Source organism: Panthera leo, chromosome E2, assembly GCF_018350215.1.
Source record: "Panthera leo isolate Ple1 chromosome E2, P.leo_Ple1_pat1.1, whole genome shotgun sequence".
NCBI classification, from domain to species: Eukaryota; Metazoa; Chordata; class Mammalia; order Carnivora; family Felidae; genus Panthera; species Panthera leo.
In genome coordinates this window covers 18,629,619-18,650,954 of record NC_056693.1, presented here as the reverse complement: position 1 = coordinate 18,650,954, position 21,336 = coordinate 18,629,619, and the positions used below count along the sequence as shown (strand labels likewise).

General features: G+C 48.5%; 2 long non-coding RNA genes and 1 pseudogene across 2 annotated transcripts; 2 read left to right on the top strand and 1 right to left on the bottom strand.

The window, feature by feature from the left end:
- Positions 1–3,954: 3,954 nt before the first annotated feature.
- LOC122208240 lies at positions 3,955–5,057 on the top strand (annotated as a pseudogene).
- Positions 5,058–6,907: 1,850 nt separating this feature from the next.
- Positions 6,908–11,351, bottom strand: LOC122208275. Its single transcript, XR_006197169.1, has 3 exons — positions 10,523–11,351; positions 8,394–8,634; positions 6,908–7,306 (listed from the first exon to the last, which is right to left on the bottom strand). It is a non-coding gene; the product is annotated as an uncharacterized LOC122208275 (long non-coding RNA).
- A 1,500-nt stretch (positions 11,352–12,851) lies between these two features.
- Positions 12,852–17,816, top strand: LOC122208289. Its single transcript, XR_006197185.1, has 3 exons — positions 12,852–12,986; positions 13,109–13,226; positions 15,839–17,816. It is a non-coding gene; the product is annotated as an uncharacterized LOC122208289 (long non-coding RNA).
- The last annotated feature ends 3,520 nt before the right edge of the window (positions 17,817–21,336 follow it).

The following is a 21,336-nucleotide window of genomic DNA, read 5'->3' as shown; positions in this document are numbered from 1 at the left end:
CTGTTATTGATTAGTTCCTTTATGTTTGTTATTAACTGCTGGATGTATTTGGATGCCCCTATGTTGAGTGAATACATATTTACAATTGTTATATCTTCTCACTGGATTGTCCCCTTTAATATTATATGGAGTTCTTCTTTGGCTCTTGTCACAGTCTCTGTTTTAAAGTCTATTTTGTTCAAAGTAAGTATTGCTGCGCCAGCTTTCTTTTGACATCCATTTGCATGATGGATGTTTCTCTGTCCTCTTACCTTCATTCTACAGGTGTGTTTAGGTCTAAGATGGGTCTCTTGTGGGCAGAATATAGATGGGTCTTGTTTTTTTTTATCCATTTTGTCACCCTTCTTTTGATTGGAATTTTTAGTCCAATTATATTCAAAGTAATTATTGATAGTATATGTATTTATTTCCATTTTATTACACGTTTTGTGGTTGTTTCTAAAGATTTTGTCTGATCCTTTCTTGTCTCTCTTTCATGTTTTGCTGATTTTCTTTAGTCATATATTTGGATTTCTTTCTCTTTATTCTTTGCATATTTATTAGTGGTTTTTGATATATGATTACCATTAAATTTGTATATAATCTCTTCTGCGTATAGCAGTCTATATGAAGTTGATGGTCATTTAAGTTTGAACCCATTGTTTTCTCCTCTCCTCCCCATGTGTTAGATATATGTTATTATACTCTATGTTCTTTTTTTGGTGAGTTCCTTTACTGATTTTTTACAGAAATATTCATTTATACTGCTTTTGTGTTTCCTACCTTCATACTGTCACTTTTGGTCTCTCCTTTCCCCTCAAAGTGTCCCTTATAATATTTCTTGAAGAGCTGGTTTAGTGGTTATGACTCCTTTAGTTGTTTGTCTGGGAAAATCTTAATCTCTCTTTATATTCTGAATGATAGTCTTGCTGGATAAAGTATTCTTGGCTACAGATTTTTCCCATTCAGCACTTTGAATATATCATGCCATTCCCTTCTGGCTTACCAAATTTCTGCTGAAAAACCTTCTGCTAGCCTTATTGGTTTTCCCTTGTAAGTTAATGACTTCTTTTGTCTTGCTGCTCTAAAAATGTTTTCTTCATCACTGTATTTTGCAAGTTTCATTGCAATATGTCTTGGTGTGTGTTTGTTCTTGTCAATTTTGTTGGGGGTTCTCTGTGCCTCCTGGATCTGGTGTACTGTTTCCTTAACCAGATTAGGAAAGTTTGCCGCTATTATTTCTTCAAATAAAATTTCTATCCCTTTTCTCTCTCTTTCTCTGGGATTCCTACAACATGAATGTTATTGTGTAATGGAGTTACTGAGTTCCCTAAGTCTATTCTCATTCTACATAAGCCTTTTCTCTTTTTTGTTCAGCTTCATTCCATTCCATTAGTCTATCTCTAGGTCACTAATTCATTCCTCCACTTCTTCCATCCAGCTGTTCATTCCATCAAGTACATTTCTCATTTGGTTTAACTGTGCCCTTTATCTCTTCTGTGTTATTCCTTCTCTGTGTTAAGGATCTCACTCATGCCTTCCATTCTTTTCTCAAGTCCGTGAGTATCCTATGATCATTGCTTTAAATTCTCTATCAGGCATGTTACATATATCTGTTTCACTTAGATCTCTGGCTGCGGCCTTGTCCTGTTATTTCATTTGGGGTAAATTTCTCTGTCTCCTTATTTTGTCTGCCTCTGTGTGTCTCTTTCTCTGTGTTAAGAAAGTTAGCGGTGTCTTCTGCTATCGAAGGTTGTGATTTTATGAAGAAGAGGTCCTACAGCACCTTGCAGTGCAGTATCCCTTGTCCACCCAGACCTGGCACATCAGGAGAGTATCCTTTGGGTGTTGATTATGCCCTGCTGTTGTGTCTGAGTCACTTTTCCTTTCACTGCAGTCATCTGCATGGACTCTCTGCCTGTTATGGGCTATGCTTGTTCTCTGTGGTGTTAGTGGGACCCAGGCAGGTTATCTCCGAGGAGGCAGGCCTGCTGGGGGACTGTGAGCAGGTCAGAGATGTTGGAAAAAATTACGCTGGGCCACTAATGCTATGCTGGACCCCCTGAAGTGCTGTGGCGGAAGGGTCGTGAGGCTGGCGGTACACTGTCATTCTTATGCACACCCAGGCAAATGTCATGATCCACACCACAAAGAGAAGATGACTGCAGTAAAAGACACTCAGAACACTCTTCCCTCCCTCTTCCAACACAATAAGAACTGTTCTAAGAAGACTTTTTAACCCCTGAAAACCCACATCTCCAGCCAGCACTTCTTTTTTTTTTTTAACGTTTATTTATTTTTGAGACAGAGAGAGACAGAGCATGAACGGGGGAGGGTCAGAGAGAGAGGGAGACACAGAATCTGAAACAGGCTCCAGGTTCTGAGCTGTCAGCACAGAGCCCGACGTGGGGCTCGAACTCACGGACCGCGAGATCATGACCCGAGCCGAAGTCGGCCGCTTAACCGACTGAGCCACCCAGGCGCCCCAAGCCAGCACTTCTGCATGAAAGCAGGAGCAAGGTGTCACAGAGAGAGCAAGGTGTCCTGAGAGCACCAGCCCACTTCGTGGTGCAGGTGGCAGGTGCTCCTTCTCCACCAAGGGGCCCTTTTTCACCTGCTGTTGGCTCCCCAGTGTGGCATCAGAAGTCTGTGTCTGAGGCTTCATTTTCTAGGAGGCACATGTTTGGAGTTTCCCAGGACATCAGCGGGAGGAGGTGTATGAAGTGGCAATAGAATAAGCCCTGCGTCAACAAAGGGTTGTGTCTTGAGGCCTCTGTCTGAGGAACAGCTGACATGTGAAGGCTCAGCGAGAAAACCAAAGAACCTGACTTTAGAAAGAACCCAATAAGGGAAACCTTGAAGACACAAGTGAGACGAAGGGACAGAATACAGAATATTCTCAAATCGGGCTGCTAAGGCAGCTTCAGCACTTACCCGCCAGCCATGTACTTGTGGGCCAGTCACCCACCTGTACAACGTGGGTAACATAGCACCCATCCCCCAAGCTTATTGTAAGGATTGAACAAGATAATGCACATTAAGCTCAGCAGCCTAATCCTAACAATGGTGTGAGGTCTGTAGCATAAAAAGCAAATGCTAGTGGATTTTAAGTAATTATTAAGAGAATGAAGGAAAGCATTCCTAATCTGTAGGTTTTCTGTTCCCTCCACCATGGCTTCCAAATCAGGCCTCCGAGCAATTGCCCATGTTAGCTGTATGGATATGATCTTGAAAACAGTCTGATCTTGACCTTGAGGATTTTTTCAGGAAACTCGGTGCTTAGCTCTCAGCTGTTAACAAGGGAGGGCCACACCATAAGTCCTGACCAGGGCATCACTGGTGACTACTGCCCTGCCTTGCTTTCGTCACAGTCTCTGGCCTTTACCTGCTCAGTGGTCTACCTTGAGCCAGTCCCCTGAATCTGTTTCGGGGGCCCTGACTTGTCTTCTTCCTGCTCGTCCTTAAGTTCTAGCTGTCTGTTGGCTAAGTCCTGACACCTGGTTTCTTTGACAGCACTTCAGAAGGAACCTAAATTTATTAGGGTCTCCTCGGATCCTTCCTTTCTCCAAGGGCATCCAGGACATCCCTGTGCTCAGGTACTCACTTGCACTGGTTCAGGCCTCAGGGGAACGTGGGCTGCTGGAGTAGTGAGCAGGAAGTGGGAGTGTGGGTGCTTTAGGGTCGGGCGATCAGCTCCAACTTGCCTCAACCACCGAGAGGGGAAAGTTAGGAGAGACAAGTACCCTTGTATCTTGGAGGAGACAAGAGCTGCATCCTTGGGTCATGCAGACATGGCCCAGCTAATGCACATACTGGCTGCAACACAGAAATGCCATTCACTTCATCGAGTGACCTTTCTTCTTCTCCTAGCTCTTATCATCATTATCTTCAGGTCTAAGGGTTACCTGAACCCAAGAAGCCAGAAGCTGGCTTCTGGTCAGGTTGATGCAAGCATCGCTGTTAGAGACCAGAATGGTCTGAAAAGTGTAAAATTTACCAAGGATGGTGTATCAACAGCCACAGGTGCTAACACCCTCTAGGAAGGATGTCCTTGTCATGACCCCTCGGCTGGCTCCCATCCTCTGGGAGGGGACTTTCAAAACTGACATCCTGAATGAGCAGTTCCAGCTCCAGAATGCCACCATCGGATTCATCACGTTTCCTGCTAAAAGACCCAAAACCCACCTGAAGATATTGCTGGAACTGCAGAGATGTACTTCATGGCGGGACACAGGGTGAACTACTACGTCTTCACTGACCGGCCAGACTACGTTCCTCATATTAACATCCAAAAAGGAGGCAGACAATCATCCTCAAGGTCCAGAGCCATGCCCGCTGGGAGGACATCTCCACGCTCCGCACATCAATTTTCCCCGGCACGCTTCCACCAGGAAGCGGATTACCTTGTGTGTGTGGATGCGGACATGAAGTTCAGCGACCACACGGGCGTGGAGATCCTCTCCTCCTTGTTCCGCACCCTGCATCCTGGCTACCGTGGGCTCAGTCGGACCCACTTCCCCTATGAACGTTGGCCTCAGTCACAAGCCCATGTTCCTGAAGATGAAGGGGACTTTTATTACACAGGGGCCTTTTGGGGGAGGGGGGTCAGTGCCAGAGGTTTACAGGCTCAGCAAGGCCCCGCCACGAGGCACTAATGGCCAACCAAGCCAACCACGTCAAGGCCGCGAGGCATGGTGAGAGCCACCGGAACGAGTATCTGCTTTACCACAAACCCTCCAAGGTCCTCTCCCCCGAGTACCTGTGGAATCAGCAGCTAACGTATTATTTTAAACCACAAAAATTTAACTTGTCCAAAATCATAAAGTGGAGAAGATTTAAGGTCTTAGAGATGAATTACCAACTGAAAGACTGATGAGCAGAACTTCTAGGAAGGGCTCGGAGAGAGGTAATGCTTAGCTAGCCTGGGTCTTCCTTCCTTCTGGCATGGTATTCTTCATTAAACCAGTTTTAGCACAAAGGGTGTGACTCTGCTTTTCCTACCTGATGGAGGCCTAGAACCACCTCTCCTAACGTAGGCCTAATACCATCCCCTCCCCACCCCTCCTGCAACCACCGAAAGCACACACGTTTAGGCTGGCCTGATTCTTGGATTCAGGCACAAATTCCCAGGGTTTCCACCACCTCTAGCTTCTCACTGTGTGATACCACCACCCCTCAGGATGGAGGAGGTGGGTGGTCTGAGTCTGTCCTGACAAAGGATCAGAGGTGAGATCTTTTCCAGAACAAGGTAGGAAGCCTTCAGACACACAGATCACCACAATAAGGTTGGTCAACATCCCTCACCATACATAGTTACAAAAATTTTTTTTTCATTTTTTTCTTGGGGTGAAGATTTTTAAGATCTACTCTTTTAGCAACTTTCAAATATGCAATACAATACAAATTATAGTCATATGCTGTGCATTATATCCCCATGAATAATTTCTAACTGGATGTTTATAGTTTTTGACCCCTTTAACCGGTTTTGCACACCCTCCAATTCCCCCTATGGCAATCACCAATGTGTTCTCGGTCTCTGTGAGTTTGATTTGTTGTTGGTGTTTGTTTTGTTTTTTAGATTCCTGATGTACGTGATATCATACAGTATTTACCTTTCTGTCTGACTTCATTTAATTTAGCATCATGCCCTCAAGGTCCATCCCTGTTGTTGCAAATGGCAAGATTTCATTCCTTTTAATGGCTGAGGCATAGTCCTGTGTGTGTGTGTGTGTGTGTGTGTGTGTGTGTGTGTGTGTGTGTGTGTAGATATACCAAATCTTTATCCATTCATCTATGGATGGACACTTAAGTTGTTTCCAAATCTTGGCTATTGTAAATGATACTGCAGTGAAGCAGGGTAGAGCTGTCTTTTGGAGTTTGTGTTTTCATTTTCTTCGGTAAATACCTAGAAGTGGAATTGCCAAATCATATGATAGTTCTGTTTTCAATATTTTGAGAAATCTCCGTATGGTTTTCCTTACTGGCTGTACCTGATGGAGGTAAATACCCACCAACAATGCCCAAGCGTTCCCTTTTCTGCAGAGCCTGGTCAACATTTATTATTTCTTGTCCTTTTCATAACAGCCATTCTGACAGATGTGAGGTGATATCTCATTGTGTTTTGATTTGCATTTCCCTGATACTGAGTAATGTTGAGGAGCTTTTCATGTGTCTGTTGGCCATCTGTATGTCTTCTTTGGAAAAATGTCTGTTAAGATCCTCTGCCTATTTTTTATTCGGATTGTTTGTTTGTTTGTTTTGCTATTGGGTTGTAAGAGTTCCTTATATGTTTTGGATATTAACCCTTTTCAAATATTTTCTCTGAGCAGTAGGTAAAAGTCTTCGGCTTTAAGCCAAATTATCACCTCATTTCAGAAGCTGAAAACAACCTGTGAAGTTGAAGAGTCCCTTTAGGGTACAGACGGGAGGGGACCACGAAGCCACACCAAGGTCCCCTTTCCTCACGTTTGGTTTCTTCATTCCACAGCGCTGCTGTTTGTCCAGTGGAGCAAAGCAGGTCTCTCCTGGCTTCCCCCACCCCCTCCCTGCTTGCCTTGCCCCACACTCAAGATAGCAATTTAGTAACTTTTGGGGACTTGCCAGTTCCCTATTTTCTGAAAACATATGTACTTTTAGATGATAATTGTCATGGAAACCTCTCTTATTTAGAAGGGATTTCACTGCCCTTCATCCAGAGCCTGAAATCCTGCATTTCCCTGACCTGCTTTTTCCTTCTCACATGCAAAACACAGAGGGAAGTCACCACTAGCAATCTTTATTTCTCTTCTGTGGTTGTTCAGTTTTCCTAATGTTAGTGGCTCTTTCTTGCTTTTATTTTTTATTTTTATATTTTTATTATTTTTTAATTTTTTTATCTTTATCTTGCTTTTAAACTCTAATTCTAAATTGTATGTTTTTCTGTGCCACTGCTGAGTAACCAATTTTCCATAAGAACATTCGGGAACGTATTTTGTCCCTGTTGTAGGTCGCGATCACTTATGAACTCCGGACAGCAAAAACAGGATCAAAACAAGTTTATTACGGCCAGGCCAGACAGGGAAATACAACAGGTCCTGAAAATCTGGCCGGAACAAGCTTTGGGAATGTCTTATAAAACCTGTATCCACCAATCGGGTTGCAAAGGGTGGCAGTTTGAAAGGGCAGGCACCAATCACACAATGTTGTAGGTTTTTAAAATATAAGGCGGGCACCAATCACACAGTCCTGAAGAATTTTAAAATATAACTTGATGACTCTAGCTAGTTGAATGCTGAATCATGTGGTTTACAATATTAGTCTTCTATCTAGTTCGAACAGGATGCCCTGCCTGAAAATGGGGAAGGGTGATTACGCCGAGCAGGTTTACAGAAGCTCAAACAAGCAGTTAAGAGGAAGTTTTATTTCTCAGTAACTCAGCAAATGTGGTTTTAAGCAGAACTAATATTTAGGGAACAGGAACTGCACTTCTATGAAAGCCCAAAACAAACACTGGTTCAGCATCTCATACTCGGGGGTCCTTCTAAACTTACAGAGGTCATAGTTAGACACCTAAGATACGGTGGGGCAGTGATTTCATGACTTTTTACATGTTGGTCTTGCCTAGGCCAGATCTTGGTAGAAGGGGTGGGGGGAGCGTTTTGCAACCTAAGTTATCTATTTAGCAAGCAGGCGAAGTTACAGAAGGGAAATAGGGGAGATAGGGCTGTTAGTAATTTCCGATAACCCTAATAGGGAACCACATAAGCTTTTATCTCAATTATTCATGAAAGGTGAGTTTAAGCCGAACTTATATACAATAAGCTTTCTGATATCTCATAAGTTGACCTATTACAGTCCCTAATGCAAACTTGCGGTGTCCCTGTGGGGCTAGTGGAGCTTCAGACCCTGTGGCAGCAGAAGGAAATCCTGCTCTCAGGCCTTCCTGTCCCCTTCCTCCCTCTGCCCTGCAGCCACATCTTCAGAGTGGAGGGGGTTCCCAGAGCTGGCCTCTCAGACCTTTCAAGCCCTGTCTACCCCCAGAGGCCTCATGCCCACCTCTGACCTCGCAACTCAGCTGCAAAGGAACAGGGTTGTGGCTCTATCCCTTCTCATTGCTCATGTTGGGCTTTAGCCAAGACATCGGTTGCTTTTGTAAAGTGTGACCATCTCCCGTTGAAAGCCATCTATTGTTTACAATGTAGACTCTACCGGAGCGCCTGGGTGGCTCAGTCGGTTAAGCATCCGACTTAGGCTCAGATCATGATCTCACGATCCGTGTGATTGAGCCCCGCGTGAGGCTCTGTGCTGACAGCTTGGAGCCTGGAGCCTGCTTCAGATTCTGTGTCTCCCTCTCTCTGACCCGCCCCCGTTCATGCTCTGTCTCTCTGTCTCAAAAACAAATAAACAAAAAAAATTTTTTTTAATGTGGACTCTACCTGGAATGATCTGCCTTCACCATGTTTTAAGTTTGAAGAAAGCAGGTCTAATGTTCTGTGTACCTTGGCCATTGTTCCGTTGTGCCAAAGGCAAACTAGCTCTGAGGAACAGGAGAGAAGGGGGTCTATCGGGGGGCTGTGGTTGCTCCTCTGAGGGGATTGGGAAGCCCTGCCCAGGGCCCAGGGGACGCTCACGAAGCACCTCTTCCTCCTCCTGTTTCCAGCTTCCAGGCCACATTTACTGATGTGGAAAACAAAGGCAGAAGAAAAACAATTGAACAGCCTTACGACTTACAGCCCATTGACAAGTCCTTGAGACGACAGACAGTGACCTTCTAGGAACTCAGCTGCCTGCATGTTAGTAGTTTGCTAAGGGCAAAAAGCAGTCTTAGCTTAACATTAGTCCAACCTCCTAGATCCTGTAAGTCTCTTTTAACATAATAAAAATTCCCTTGGAAACTTCCTTTATCTCTACCCACCCTCCCCCAGATGTATGTTAGCAATCATCCTCCAAGCATATGGTCCACTGACATACATCTGAAGTATCTCATGACTGAGGTGTTTCTAGAAAGTAATAAATGACCTTTTCCTAACACCAGTGAGCACCTGGAGGACCTGGAAACTTTCCTTCCCAATTCGTTACACTTCTGCTATCCCTAACCCCCTCCCGACTTGAAAGTATATAATGGGCCACTTCACACAACCCAGTGCAGCTCTTTCTGCCCAACGGTCCTGTCCCTGTGCTTTCCTAAAACCTCCCTTTTTGCACCGAAAACCCTGCAAGAATTCTTTGTTGACCATTTGCTCCGGACCTGAACATTTCACATCATTACCACCAGCAAGGAAAGCATCTTCATGACAATGATGGCCACTTCCTAAATAAAGCCCGAGAATGTAATCTAACTCAGCAAAAAAAGAAAGCCACTTAAAGGTGAAATGAGAGGGGCGCCTGGGTGGCTCAGTCGGTTGGGCGTCCGACTTCGGCTCAGGTCATGATCTCTCGGTCCGTGAGTCCGAGCCCCGCATCCGGCTCTGTGCTGACAGCTCAGAGCCTGGAGCCTGTTTCGGATTCTGTGTCTCCCTCTCTCTGACCCTCCCCTGTTCATGCTCTGTCTCTCTCTGTCTCAAAAATAAATAAACGTTAAAAAAATTAAAAAAAAAAAAGTGAAATGAGAATGGTGGAATATTGAAAATGTTTTTAAGAGCATTTAAAGACGTTATACATATAAAATGAAAGGTAAATTTTAAAAAAGAATGTGAATTTCTTATTGTTCTTGTAATTTGTCTAAAAAGGAATATATATATATATATATATATATATATATATATATGAGAATATATATGAGATGGGGGAGCATAAGGCAGGATGAGGGCAACATACAAGCTAGCACACCCCTCCCCCACAGGTGGGATCTGTGTGATATCCCTTAGTCACTCCTGGCTGCCCAAGACCAAAGGAAAGGAAAGAAAACAAATGGTTAACTGATAGAGATCACGGTCCTGCAGGACGGGGCGGGGCGGGGGGGGGGCAGTCTTCATTAGTTTACACATATCTTAGTAAATTACAAGAAAAAGGCAATCTTAGCAACGGCCAGCCAGCCGGATCTCCAGAGCCCTATAGACTCAGTTTCCTGGAGCCCCAACCTCACCCTCCCCTCCAGAGTGATGTAGGGAACAAAGGCAAGAAGGGAATGGCAGACAGTGTTGAATTTCCTTATAACCTGGGGCCCACTGACAAACACTTGAGGCTGGCAGAGGAAACCATTTCTCCAGGGACTCCCTACCTACTTGATGTTAATGCTTTGCTAGAGGAAAAACAACCTTAGCTTGGCAACAGCAGGCCTGCAGTGATCTCTGAGTCTTTAGCATATGAAAGTCCTTGGAAACTTCCCTTTTGACTTTACCTCCCTCAAGTCCATGGGACATAACCAGCCTTTCTACACAATCCCACTGCAGCCCTTCCTGCCAACACGGGCCCGGTCCCGTGCTTTAATAAAATCACCTTTTGCACCAAAGGTGTCTTCTAGAATTCTTCCTTGGCTGTCATCTCCGGACATGTGATGAGGTTTTGGAGTGTCCGGAGATGACACATATACCTGACCCATGGTCTGGAATTCATCTACCCTTACCACAGAGTATTCTTAGAAATGGAGGTTTCCCTTGGAATCCAGGAGTTCACCAGAAAGATGTGGTCTCCAAGGACTTAGACGTGGATGGAATGCGCTCCAGCTCTGGTGTGGCCCGTCTCTCATCATCCTGCCACTGCCACTGCCACTTTTCATCCTCGTCCTCACCCTTCCAGGTGTCTCTCAGGTCAGCCTCCTTTGGACGAGGGTCTGGGAGAGTGACTGGGACAGCAGAGCTTCATAGAAGTTCCTCTCCCCCGGTGGGGCAGGAGGGCTGGCCGAGGAGAGTATTTGCGCCCTTGGGGAAGGATCTTTATCCTTCCTGAGCGGCCAACACACTGGAGGTGCCAGCAGACACAGTGGCTTCTCTCTGGGAGTCCCGCCTGCAGAGTCCCCACAGAGCAGGCACCCCGAGGGGAGCCGCGGGGCCAGATACGTCCCCTGGGGGGCGACCCAACAGCGAGGGGTGCAGGCCCAGGAGGCTGCAAGCATCCGAGGTGAGGGGCGGGGCAGGGGTGACCCAGGATCCATGGGGACACTGGGGGGCACCGGCGGGCGGGGGAGCTGCCTGCACAAGGTGGCACGAAGAGCTGTCCGCTTGCGGGCGAATCCCTGGACTCTGTAGAAAAGTCAGCGGGTGTCCTAGCTTGCGACCCCTCGGCGGCCAGCGCGCCCTTCGTCCCAGGCTCGCGAGGGCCACCGGGCCGGGTGACAGAGAACGGGCGCGCAGCGGGCCACGCACGGGCTCCAGAATAGTCGACGAGGGCAAAGGGCGAGGCCAACGGTCTGGCCCCGCGGGACTCGCTAGCCTCTGGCCGCGCGCACCGGGCTGCAGTTGCAGGGACCAGGCGTCGCCTCGCTCGGTGGGACCGGCCACGACCGCGGCGTGGGCGCGCAACCGCCGCCTCAGCGCCCTGGGTCCTCCGCCCTTTCCCTTGGGTCCCCGAGGGCGGCGCCTGTCGCACGCGAGTCCCGGCAGCCGGGACCCTCCGATGGGGGACCGGGCTCAGCGGCGGGGCCAGCCAGGTTCGGCCGGATGCGGGGGACGTGGGGGAGCTGGCCCCGGGAGGGAGAGCCCCAGGTCGCCGGGCAGGCGGCAGCGGGGCCAGCGTCCAGGTGCTGAGCGACACGGGACAGAGCGGCCCCGGGCGCCAGAGCCCCCGGGCGCGTCTCTCCAAGCGCCGCCGCAGAGGACAGCAGTTAGGCCGGCGCCCCGCCGCCGCGTGCGGGTAGCCCAGGGCCCGGGACAGCCACCTGCAGATGCTTCACGGGGTGGCCCGGCATCCCGGAGCCGGCGGCGGCGCGGCCGCCCGGGGAAGCTGAGCCCGCGGCACCCGCGGCCGGGCCGCCGGGATCCTGAGGTGGCACCCAGGTGCCCCGACCTGCCCGCCCGCCGCCCCCACGTCAGCCGGTCCCGGAGGGCAGGGCCTCTTCACTTAGCTCTACGCATGTGGGCGAACGGTCTTCAAGGCCCAGAACTTGCCTCGGCTCGCCCAGGTGGTGGCGGCCCTGCCAGGGCTTGACCCGGGCTGCCTGGCGCTCCTGGAACCATCAGATCCTGGCGAGTCCTCGTCATGCACACGTCACGAATTACTTCGTGGTGTTCTGTTTCGATGGTCCTTAGGGCGCTCGGCGCCGGGGCACACGAGTGATGGATGAGCGCCCCGGAGGGCCAACTCGGGGGCACTTGCAAGTGCGCCTTGGGCACACCGGGCCTCCGTCTCTCAGAAGATGAGGGCGGGGGCCACGCGTGGTCAGAACATCTCGGTGGCAGATTGCTCCCGAACTGAGTCGCGCAGCAAACCCCGCGGCTGTCAGTGAGGCGTCTTCTCCCAGGTGCAGGGACAGGGGTGCACATGGGGGAGGGGGAGGGGCCCAGGGTCCCCTGCCCCGGGAACTCCTGCCCGGAAGGCACCGACAGTTCTTAGAATCAGTCCATAGACCAGGCTTCGGAATCCTAGTCCAACTCGGCAGTTTACTCACGCTAACTTATCCAGGCGGCAAAGATGCTGTGTATCTCCATCTCTTCAGGGCTTTGGAATTTTCTCTCGGCAATATTTGGTACTAGGATAACAGTGAGGCCTGTGGGCTAGATTCCACACATGGCCTGTGTTTGTAAGACCCCAGAGCTAAGAACCGTGCTGGCAACTTTAGTTGTAACACCCCTGCACGCACGCACACACACACACACACACACACACACACACAGAGAAATATGTGACAGAGATCTGTCATCCACAAAACTATAATATATATGTATTATCGGGCTTTTTTCGAGAAAGTTTGAAGACACTGCTCTATGGTTTGGGGACTGTAGGTCTTCCAGGGCTTTTGCCAATTTGTAAGTACTCGATGGGGTTTGTGAATTTCATTTTTCAATAGTCCATTGGTGGTTTTCAGGAAATACTCTCTATGATCTTGTGGCCTGGGACCTTGCGAAAATCACCTCACTTCTGGTAGTTTCTCTGTAGGTTCCTTAAGATTTTCTACAATGTTTCCTATGAATCATGATTTTATGAATAGAGCTAGTTTTCCTTCCGTTTCAATCTGCACGCCTGGTATTTCTTTTTCTTACTTTTACCTTTGCAGAGAGCAACAGCTGTCAGCACGGCACCGTCAGGCTTTTCTTTCCAATGAAGACACACCGCCGACCACACAGCTGTCTGTGAATGGCCCCGCGGGTACAAGGACAGGCGATACACGGCAGGTGGGTGCAGGGTCTCAAGCCTTACCCAAGGGCACCCACATCACTTACAGTAATTCCATAGACCGGCTGTCAGGGTCCTGACTGAAAATGACAACTTACCAATATTTCCCAGTGACAAGTGTGATGTGTGCATATACACATATATTGTGCAATGGGCCATATACACGTGGTGGTCTTGGCTGGTACACAGACAAAACAATTGCCTGTTGTGTATTGGCCTTTCTACTGGAAACTCAATTCATTGCTCAATTCATTGCGTGCTTCTTGATAGTTTCTTTGTACGTGCCATTGGATTTTCTACATGGGCAATCGTGTGTTCTATGCCCAAAGGCACTTTTCCTTCTTTTTTTTTTTTTTTTTTTGAGTTTATAGATTTAATCTGAGAGAGAGAGAGAGAGAGAGCAAGTGGGGAGGGGCAGAGAGAGAATCCCAAGCAGGCTGTGCACTATTGGCACAGAATTTGATGCGGGGCTGGATCCCACGACTGTGGCATCATGACCTGGGCCCACATCAACTGTCTGATGCTTAACGGACTGAGCCACTCAGGTGCCCCTGTAATTTTCTTCTCTTTTGCGATTTGGACCTAGAATGACTTAGCAAACTTTCCTTCTCTCCTTTCTGAAAGGATTTGTGTCACATTGGTAAAATAATGTCATTTTAGGTTGTATAGAGTTCATCCGGGGGGAAAGAAAACCCTTGGAGGTGGAAATTTCTTCCTTGAAAGGTGTTTATCATCTCTTGTTATCATTTTCCTGTCTTGCAGATGGCCAGTCGGACCCCCTTTTATATTGGTAGTATTGCTAATTTGAATTTTCTGATTTCTTCTGCAGTCTAAGTAGGTGTTTATAAATTTTCATCAACCTTTTAAAAATTCCTCCTTTAGCTCAGTTTTAGGGGCTGTGTAATCTCTATTTCTACTCTTAATTTTATTATTTCTTCATTTCCACTTCGTTTGGATTTAATATACACTAGCTCCTCTTAGGACGGAATCTTGAACCATTGTTTTTGATTATTCTTGTTTTTTAATATAGACACTTAAAGCTGCAAAATTCTCTGAAGCATTCTGCTTAGCTGTGTTATTTATTTCACACAGTTTTATTTCGTCTCCTTTAATTATCATTCAGTTAAAAATATTTCCTGGGGCACCTGGGTGGCTCAGTGGGTTGTGTCCGACTTCGGCTCAGGTCATGATCTCACGGTCTTGAGTCCCAGCCCCATGCTGGGCTCTGTGCTGACAGCTCAGAGCCTGGAGCCTGCTTCAGATTCTGTGTCTCCCTCTCTCTCTGCCCCTCCCCAGCTCACACTCTGTCTCTGTCTCTTTCTCTCTCTCTCTCAAAAATGAATAAACATTAAAAAAAATGAAAAAATTTTTTCCAATTTTCCTTATTTTTCTTTGACACATTCGTTGTGAAAAAGTGTGTTTTGTATTCTTTCTGAATATTTGAGAATTCTTACTCATATTATTATTGATTCTACTTTAATTATATTGTAGTCGCAGAAAACATTCTACCTGGTGTCCACTGGGTCATGATTGCTCTTCCTTCCCTGACTTTTCATGTGGTATTTCCCCGACCTGATAGTAATCCGTGTCTACCTGGCCACTTCCTTCTTCTTCTTGAGGGTGTAACTGATGTCCCATCCGTCCCAGACTTCGTTTTACGTCCTTCCTACCTGCTCCGAAAACCCCACCACTGCCCCCTCCCGTGTGATATTTGGTTGATTCATTCGACTCTCACCATATTGTACATTCCTGTGCAGCAAGGGACACCTGTAAACTCTGTATCACTAGGGCCAACCGCGATGTGTAGGACAGAGTCACCACCAGACAAATGTTTAATAACATATACGTAAGAGACTGAGGGACGTGCCGGCGTTTTTTCTTTCCCCCATCTTAAGCTGGTTTCCGTGGGTTGGAAATGTGTTAGAAAAGATTCTGTTTTCAGCAGTAAAGTCTAGTGGCCACACAGCATGACTCTAAGGTGAGCCAAGCTTGAGTGACTTTGTATATCTTGCAGTTTGATATTTCCGTGGGTCAGAGGAGGGGAAGACTTGTCGGTTTTCCAAATAGAACTTATGCAGTTGTTTAACCTGAAAAGACAACCATTTCTGATTCTTTAAAGCAGCACGAGCGCAATGTCTGTATGTTGACCCCCGACTTAAATTTTACAAAATTATAAAGCAGGCATGAGTCTTCCTTTTTCCCGCCAAGCCCGTACTCACTGTGCAAAGTGTGAACGCGTGGGGATTATTGGCAGAGTCAAAATTTAAGGAAGACTCATGTCTAAGTGAGTCTAAGATTCTAAATGCTTCCAAGACTATTTCTAAATGACTAAAGTTGAACAGGGTGGTTTGTTTGATGAGAGTGACATGGCCTCCAGTGGGGGCAGGTATTCGGAGAAGCACAGGAGGAAGAGGAGAGAGAGAGAGTTACGCCCTATCTCCCCCGTCTGCACCTGGCTTTCTCCTGGGCTGCTGTCCCTCACACTCACCGCGCAGACTTCGGAGGGCAGCTCATGCTGTCAGTAGTGGGGCACCTCCACCCCCTGTTTCCTGGGCCCCGGAGCTTTGCAGACTCACCCCATCGCCACCTCAACCCATCGCCACCTCTACAGGTCAATTCTTCCTCCCTCGTTGAGTTAAAGCCGCCAAATACATAAGCGGAGGACAAATGGACAAGAACGACATATGTGTAAGGATATTATATCTGGGAAAGAAGGTAAGGACCCGTTGAAGCCAATGGGTAAGAGGAGAGGGACAGCTGTAGGCAGCAGTGGGTGTCCTGCCAGTTTTGAGACTAGAGGAAAACTGGCCTAGAGCTGGATTCTTCCAAGCCAACAGTCAAAACCAGAGTGTTGCACGCTTGATATTCATAGATCTCTCCCTTCTCTCCACAGTGTTGACCTCTGGTCACTCTCAGCGGAATCCACAATCTTCGATACCTACACAAACACTGAGCTGGTGGGGCTCCCGCTTGCTCTAGGGAAATGAAACACAGGTTAAGATTGTTTGACATAACTAGTTGGGCCTGAGACTGTTCCCAGCACAGAAAATCCATTAGGCGGGGACGGTGGTTGCCCGCCATTTGGAGAGGAGGATTTTGCTTCTTGGTTGCCGAGATCCTATTCTTGCCCGAGAAGACAATGATTGGGTTGCTGCCCCCACGCTTGTGTCCCCAAGGAATCCCTGGGCAGGTGACAAGGATACCCCAAAGCAAGGCTGCTCCTGGCTGGACCCACTGAAGAGGCACATATGACCTGCTCAAAAGTTCGTAAAAAAGTGCCCGAAGCACAGGTGTTTTCTCCGTGGTGGTGGCTTCTACGAAGTCAAGGAGGGGGATCCTGGCTGGGAAGGCCCAGGTGTTCCGACTGAGGGCGAGACTGCAAATGTCTTCCTAAAAGTGATGTTGTCCCATCTGACTGCAACAGATGTGCTCTGGCCATGAGCCAGCTGCTCTGAGCGATGTTGGAAACAGAAGTGTCCCCAAACCCTACGGTCGTCCTGTCCCACTACTACACTCCCCGTCCTGTGGACCTGTGGACCCCAGGCGCCCTGACTGTATTCATGGACAACAGTTCCTCCAGCCACACACGTGGTGCCCTGGCCAGCCGGTCCTGAGGAGTGACAGAGGGCAGGGACAGAAGTATCTCCAGACATGTGTTTCTTCTCAGTGGTGCAGGCTTCTCCAATAGTGACTGGTTTGCTGTGGTCATATGGGGCCCGAGGGTGCTGGCCGGCCGCAGGAAGGATGACTGATTCTCCACCACAGTTCTTGTCCCCGCCCCCCTCACTGGAAGTGTCCCTGTGCTCCGGCCAGGTGGAACCCAAGTGCTCTGATTCCACGTGGGACTAGGAGAACCTCCACACGCAGGTGCGGCGCTGCCCTCTTACTGCAGTGATGCGTTTGCACCAGATGGTGGTCGGGTGCCTGGAACACAGGAAGGAACAGAAGTGTCGTCAGGCACGTGTGTTGTCAATGATGGCGTCTCCTCCAGTAGGAACAGGTGTGGGTGCCTGGGGGTTCCAGGTGGTCTGACGTGGGGCAAGAAGGAACGTGTCTCCCAGGGGAGCCTTATTCTCTGCAGATGAAACAGAGGTGCTACCGGCTGGCAGGACTCTGATGTTCGGGCCTCGGACTCCCCGGCAAGGCTTGAGGTGCCCGCTGTCGCCCTCAGGCGTTTCCTAAAGCTGAGCGCTTCAGACATGGAGCTGGGGCGGGTGGCGGACACGCTGGCCCCAGAGCGTCCTTACCCAAAGGAGCTGCGGGTCCCTTGCAAAGAAAGGGGCCTGGAGTGATGTTAGCCAAAGCTGAGCCGTGCCTAGTGCTGGGCGTCCTGATGATGGCTCCAGGTCACGGGGAGCATGACCTGCTGGGTCATGTGCTGGGGAGCAGCAGCTGTGCAAATGGAGACAACCCCGGAGGTGCCACCAAAGCCCGGCTGACAGATGCCAAAGGGGGAACGTGGGCGTGTCAGGCGTGCAGAAGCTGACCGAGCTGTGCTCCCACTGGGTGCCTGTGCGTCAGTAGAGGTTAAGTCTGGAGCTTGTGCTGGGACTGCCAGATTGCCCATAGGGTGAGAGCTAGCAAATCTATCGGCGGGGAGGGGGGGGGGGGGCGGGGCATGTCACATGGACCCTGGGAGGGGTTTGTGGCCATATCAGTTTCATCAGAGGCAAAGGCAGGCTTGCTTGGAAGCCCGGGTGGCTGAGGTCCTGACAGCTGGAAAGCAGGTAACTGCGAAACCAGTTACGGATCGACTGGTAAAGATAGACACTGGGGAGAGTGCCTCTCTGCTACTGCCCATCAGGGCCTCCGAATGTGACCGAGGGGTGGCTCCTAGGCTCAAGGAAAGGCTCAGAATTGGGGGTAGGGCTCCTGGTCGTAAATGCAGTGGACTAGTAGAGACTGGATGTGTTGCACACTGAATTTTCCTGCATCAGGAGGAGATAACTCACAGCGGATCCCGGGGGAATCAGGAGGTGAATGCCTGGAAATGGGGAGCCGAGCCCGTGTTGGTTACGGCCAATTGCAAAAGAGGCTGGAGGTCATGTTTGAGGATGCACTGACTGCTTCAGTGGAAGTGACAGGGAATCTGTGATGGACTGGCCAGTGAAAACTGAGGTATCGGTAGAAGTGAGGCAGGAACACCGGGACTGGACGAATGGGTGGGTGCCAGCTGGTCAGGGGACAGGAGCTGGGTTGCGGAAGGGCAGAAGCTTGCTTTAACAAATTGCCCACCTAGAGCAGCATGTTCACGTCTGCTCCCGTGAACGAATATACGTAATTTGACGTGTCTCCCAACTACCGCCTCTCCCGAGGCAAACCATGCACTGTTCAGCCTGATGCTGGTGACTCCTCCCTGGAATGTGTGACAGAGAAAAGACTGGCCAGGATGAGTGGAAGAAAGGGCACCGGAGAGCAAAAAGGCAGGGCCGGTGTCCCTTCTGCAGTCCCTTTGGGATATCCGCACCTGGTTGCAGGTGTTGGGGACCAGATGTGCCCCTGCACTCTGCGGGCACAGCTCAGGACTGCAGATGCTCCTTGCCAGCGGCCCGGGGACCGCCGGGGCTTGGGGTCTACAGCCCCCTCGGCACCTGGCCCAGGGCCGTAGCTGTGGCCATCCCTGCCTCTGGGTCCACTGGCCATTTGTCCCGGGGTCAGAGGAAGCAGAGCCTGCTCAGAGCCCAGCACTGGGGCAAGCTGCGTCTTGCTGCGGTGGGGGCCTGGCTCGCTCTAGGTCAGTGTAAGAGAGAACCTGACGGAGGGAGGGTATGAGGTTGGCTCTTTCCTAAGGAGACTGGTGCAAGTCCTGGAGCAAGACAGACCTCCTTTGTGGCGGTCCTGGAAAAGCGTGAGTCCCAAGCATCACAGGCCGGGTTGCAAAATGTCCTGAGGTGGGGGCGGATGGAGTGCCCTAATGTGCCCAGATGCCGTACCCCACAATATCCCTTCCATGCAGGCGGGTTCTCTTCACCTCTTTTTACAAATTTTACAAATTGCAAACAGCATTTAACCCTTAGAACCTTGCTCAGCTCCCCCATGTGGCAGTGCAGCCAGGATTTGAACCCAGGCTGCCTGATTGCAGAGCTCACGCATTCACCACCTGACTATGGTGCCCCCTCATCATGTAGGCATCACGGACGACCATTTTTATAGTCAGGCGCTCAGCACCTTGGCACTCCTCTAAGCATCATACACGCTGCCTACTAGGTCTGAATTGGTAGCACTCATAAGGCACCCACAGGCTACCCTGGGCTCCAGTGTCCTCAGAAGGTGTAGGACAGAGATCAGCGGTTGCCAGCATATCCAGTGGGGCATTTGTCTTAGCCTTGTGGCAAACCACACAGCTGACCGGGAACATTCTCTCCCGGGTGCAAGGACCCAAGCTGCACTGCAGTTGGGCGCAGAATCCACTCTGGCTTAAAAGTCTGTGTCCCAAGGCATAATCTCTTGTGGTAACTCCTTAACCCTGCTTTGCCTTGGGATGAAGGAAATTCCCTCCGATTCCTACCGTACCGAGGGATTTTTTTGAAAGCTATGTTAAGCCTCATCAATTACTTCCCCCACAGCTTTGAGATGTGCATATTCTCTCAATGTGGTGAATTACACTGATTGATTTTAAATATTAAACCAGCTTCGAATTCCTGCTACAAATTCCATTCGGCCATTCTTGGTTACCTTTTTGCATTTGACAAGTTTTGATTTCCTAAAAGATTAAAGATTGTCATATCTGTTTTCATGAGGTATATTAATCTGTACATTTCTTTATTATTATGTTTTGGTATGAAGGTGGTATTAACCTCATAGAATGAATTAGGAGAGTCTGTCCCCTCTCTATTTTCTGAGAGTTTGTGGAACACGGGTAAAATAGCTTATGTGTATGATGAGATTCACCAGGAAAACTATTTGCCTCTGCAATTTTCTTCCTGGAAAGGTGTCTATAATCACTTGTTATCCTTTTAACAATTCCTGGTCTGTAGCAATGCCTCCTTTTGCCCTGATATTGGTAGTAATTTGAATTTTCACTTCTGATGTTACGATTAGTCTCAGTAGACATTTATCAATCTTATCAGTCTCTTAAAAATCTAACTTTAATGTTGTTGATTTCCTGTGCTGTCTATTTTCTATTTCTGATTTCTGTCACTTCTATCTTGGGTTTAATTTGCTTTCTGTTTCTCTGGTTCTAGGATGGAAACTTGTTATATCTTATTGATTAATGTAAACAGTGGAAGCTGTAACATTCTCTTAGGCCCTGTTTAACCACATTCCATAAAGTTTAATTTGCTCCACTTTGATTACTATTCATTTCAGACTGTTTTCTAATTTTTTGGTTGTTTCTTCTTTGACGCATTGGTCACGCAACCATCTGTTTTATGTTATTTCTAAATAATTGCAGATTTTGTGGATACTTTATTAGTTCCTGCTTTAATTCCACTGTGTTCAGGAAAAAACCCTCCCTATATGTGTTCAATCCTTGGAAATTTGTTGATACTTAGTTTTTGGCCCCATATAGGCCAACTTTATGAACACTCCACGTTCACTACTATTTCAGCTACTGTTGGATATAGTGATTTACAAATGCCACTAAGTCAAGATAAATCTTCTGAACTCTTACTTGCTTTCTGTCTACTTGGTCTGACAACTAGTGAGAAAGAAGCGTTAACGTCCCCAGACACGATTGTAATTTGTGCGTTATCCTTTAGTTTGGTCAGTTTTGGCCTTACGTATTGAAAGCCTGCAATTAAGTTCCTGGACATCTTTATTTATATCTTTCCCATGAACATTTTTTTTTTTTTTTAATTTTTTTTTCCCAACGTTTTTTATTTATTTTGGGGACAGAGAGAGACAGAGCATGAGCGGGGGAGGGGCAGAGAGAGAGGGAGACACAGAATCGGAAACAGGCTCCAGGCTCCGAGCCGTCACCCCAGAGCCCGACGCGGGGCTCGAACTCACGGACCGCGAGATCGTGACCTGGCTGAAGTCGGACGCTCAACCGACTGCGCCACCCAGGCGCCCCCCGATTAACATTTTTAAGTGTGCAGACTACCGCGGTACAAAATGCACTTTGTGTGCATCAGAGCACATGGACTGAAGCTCACGGCAGCAGTGGTT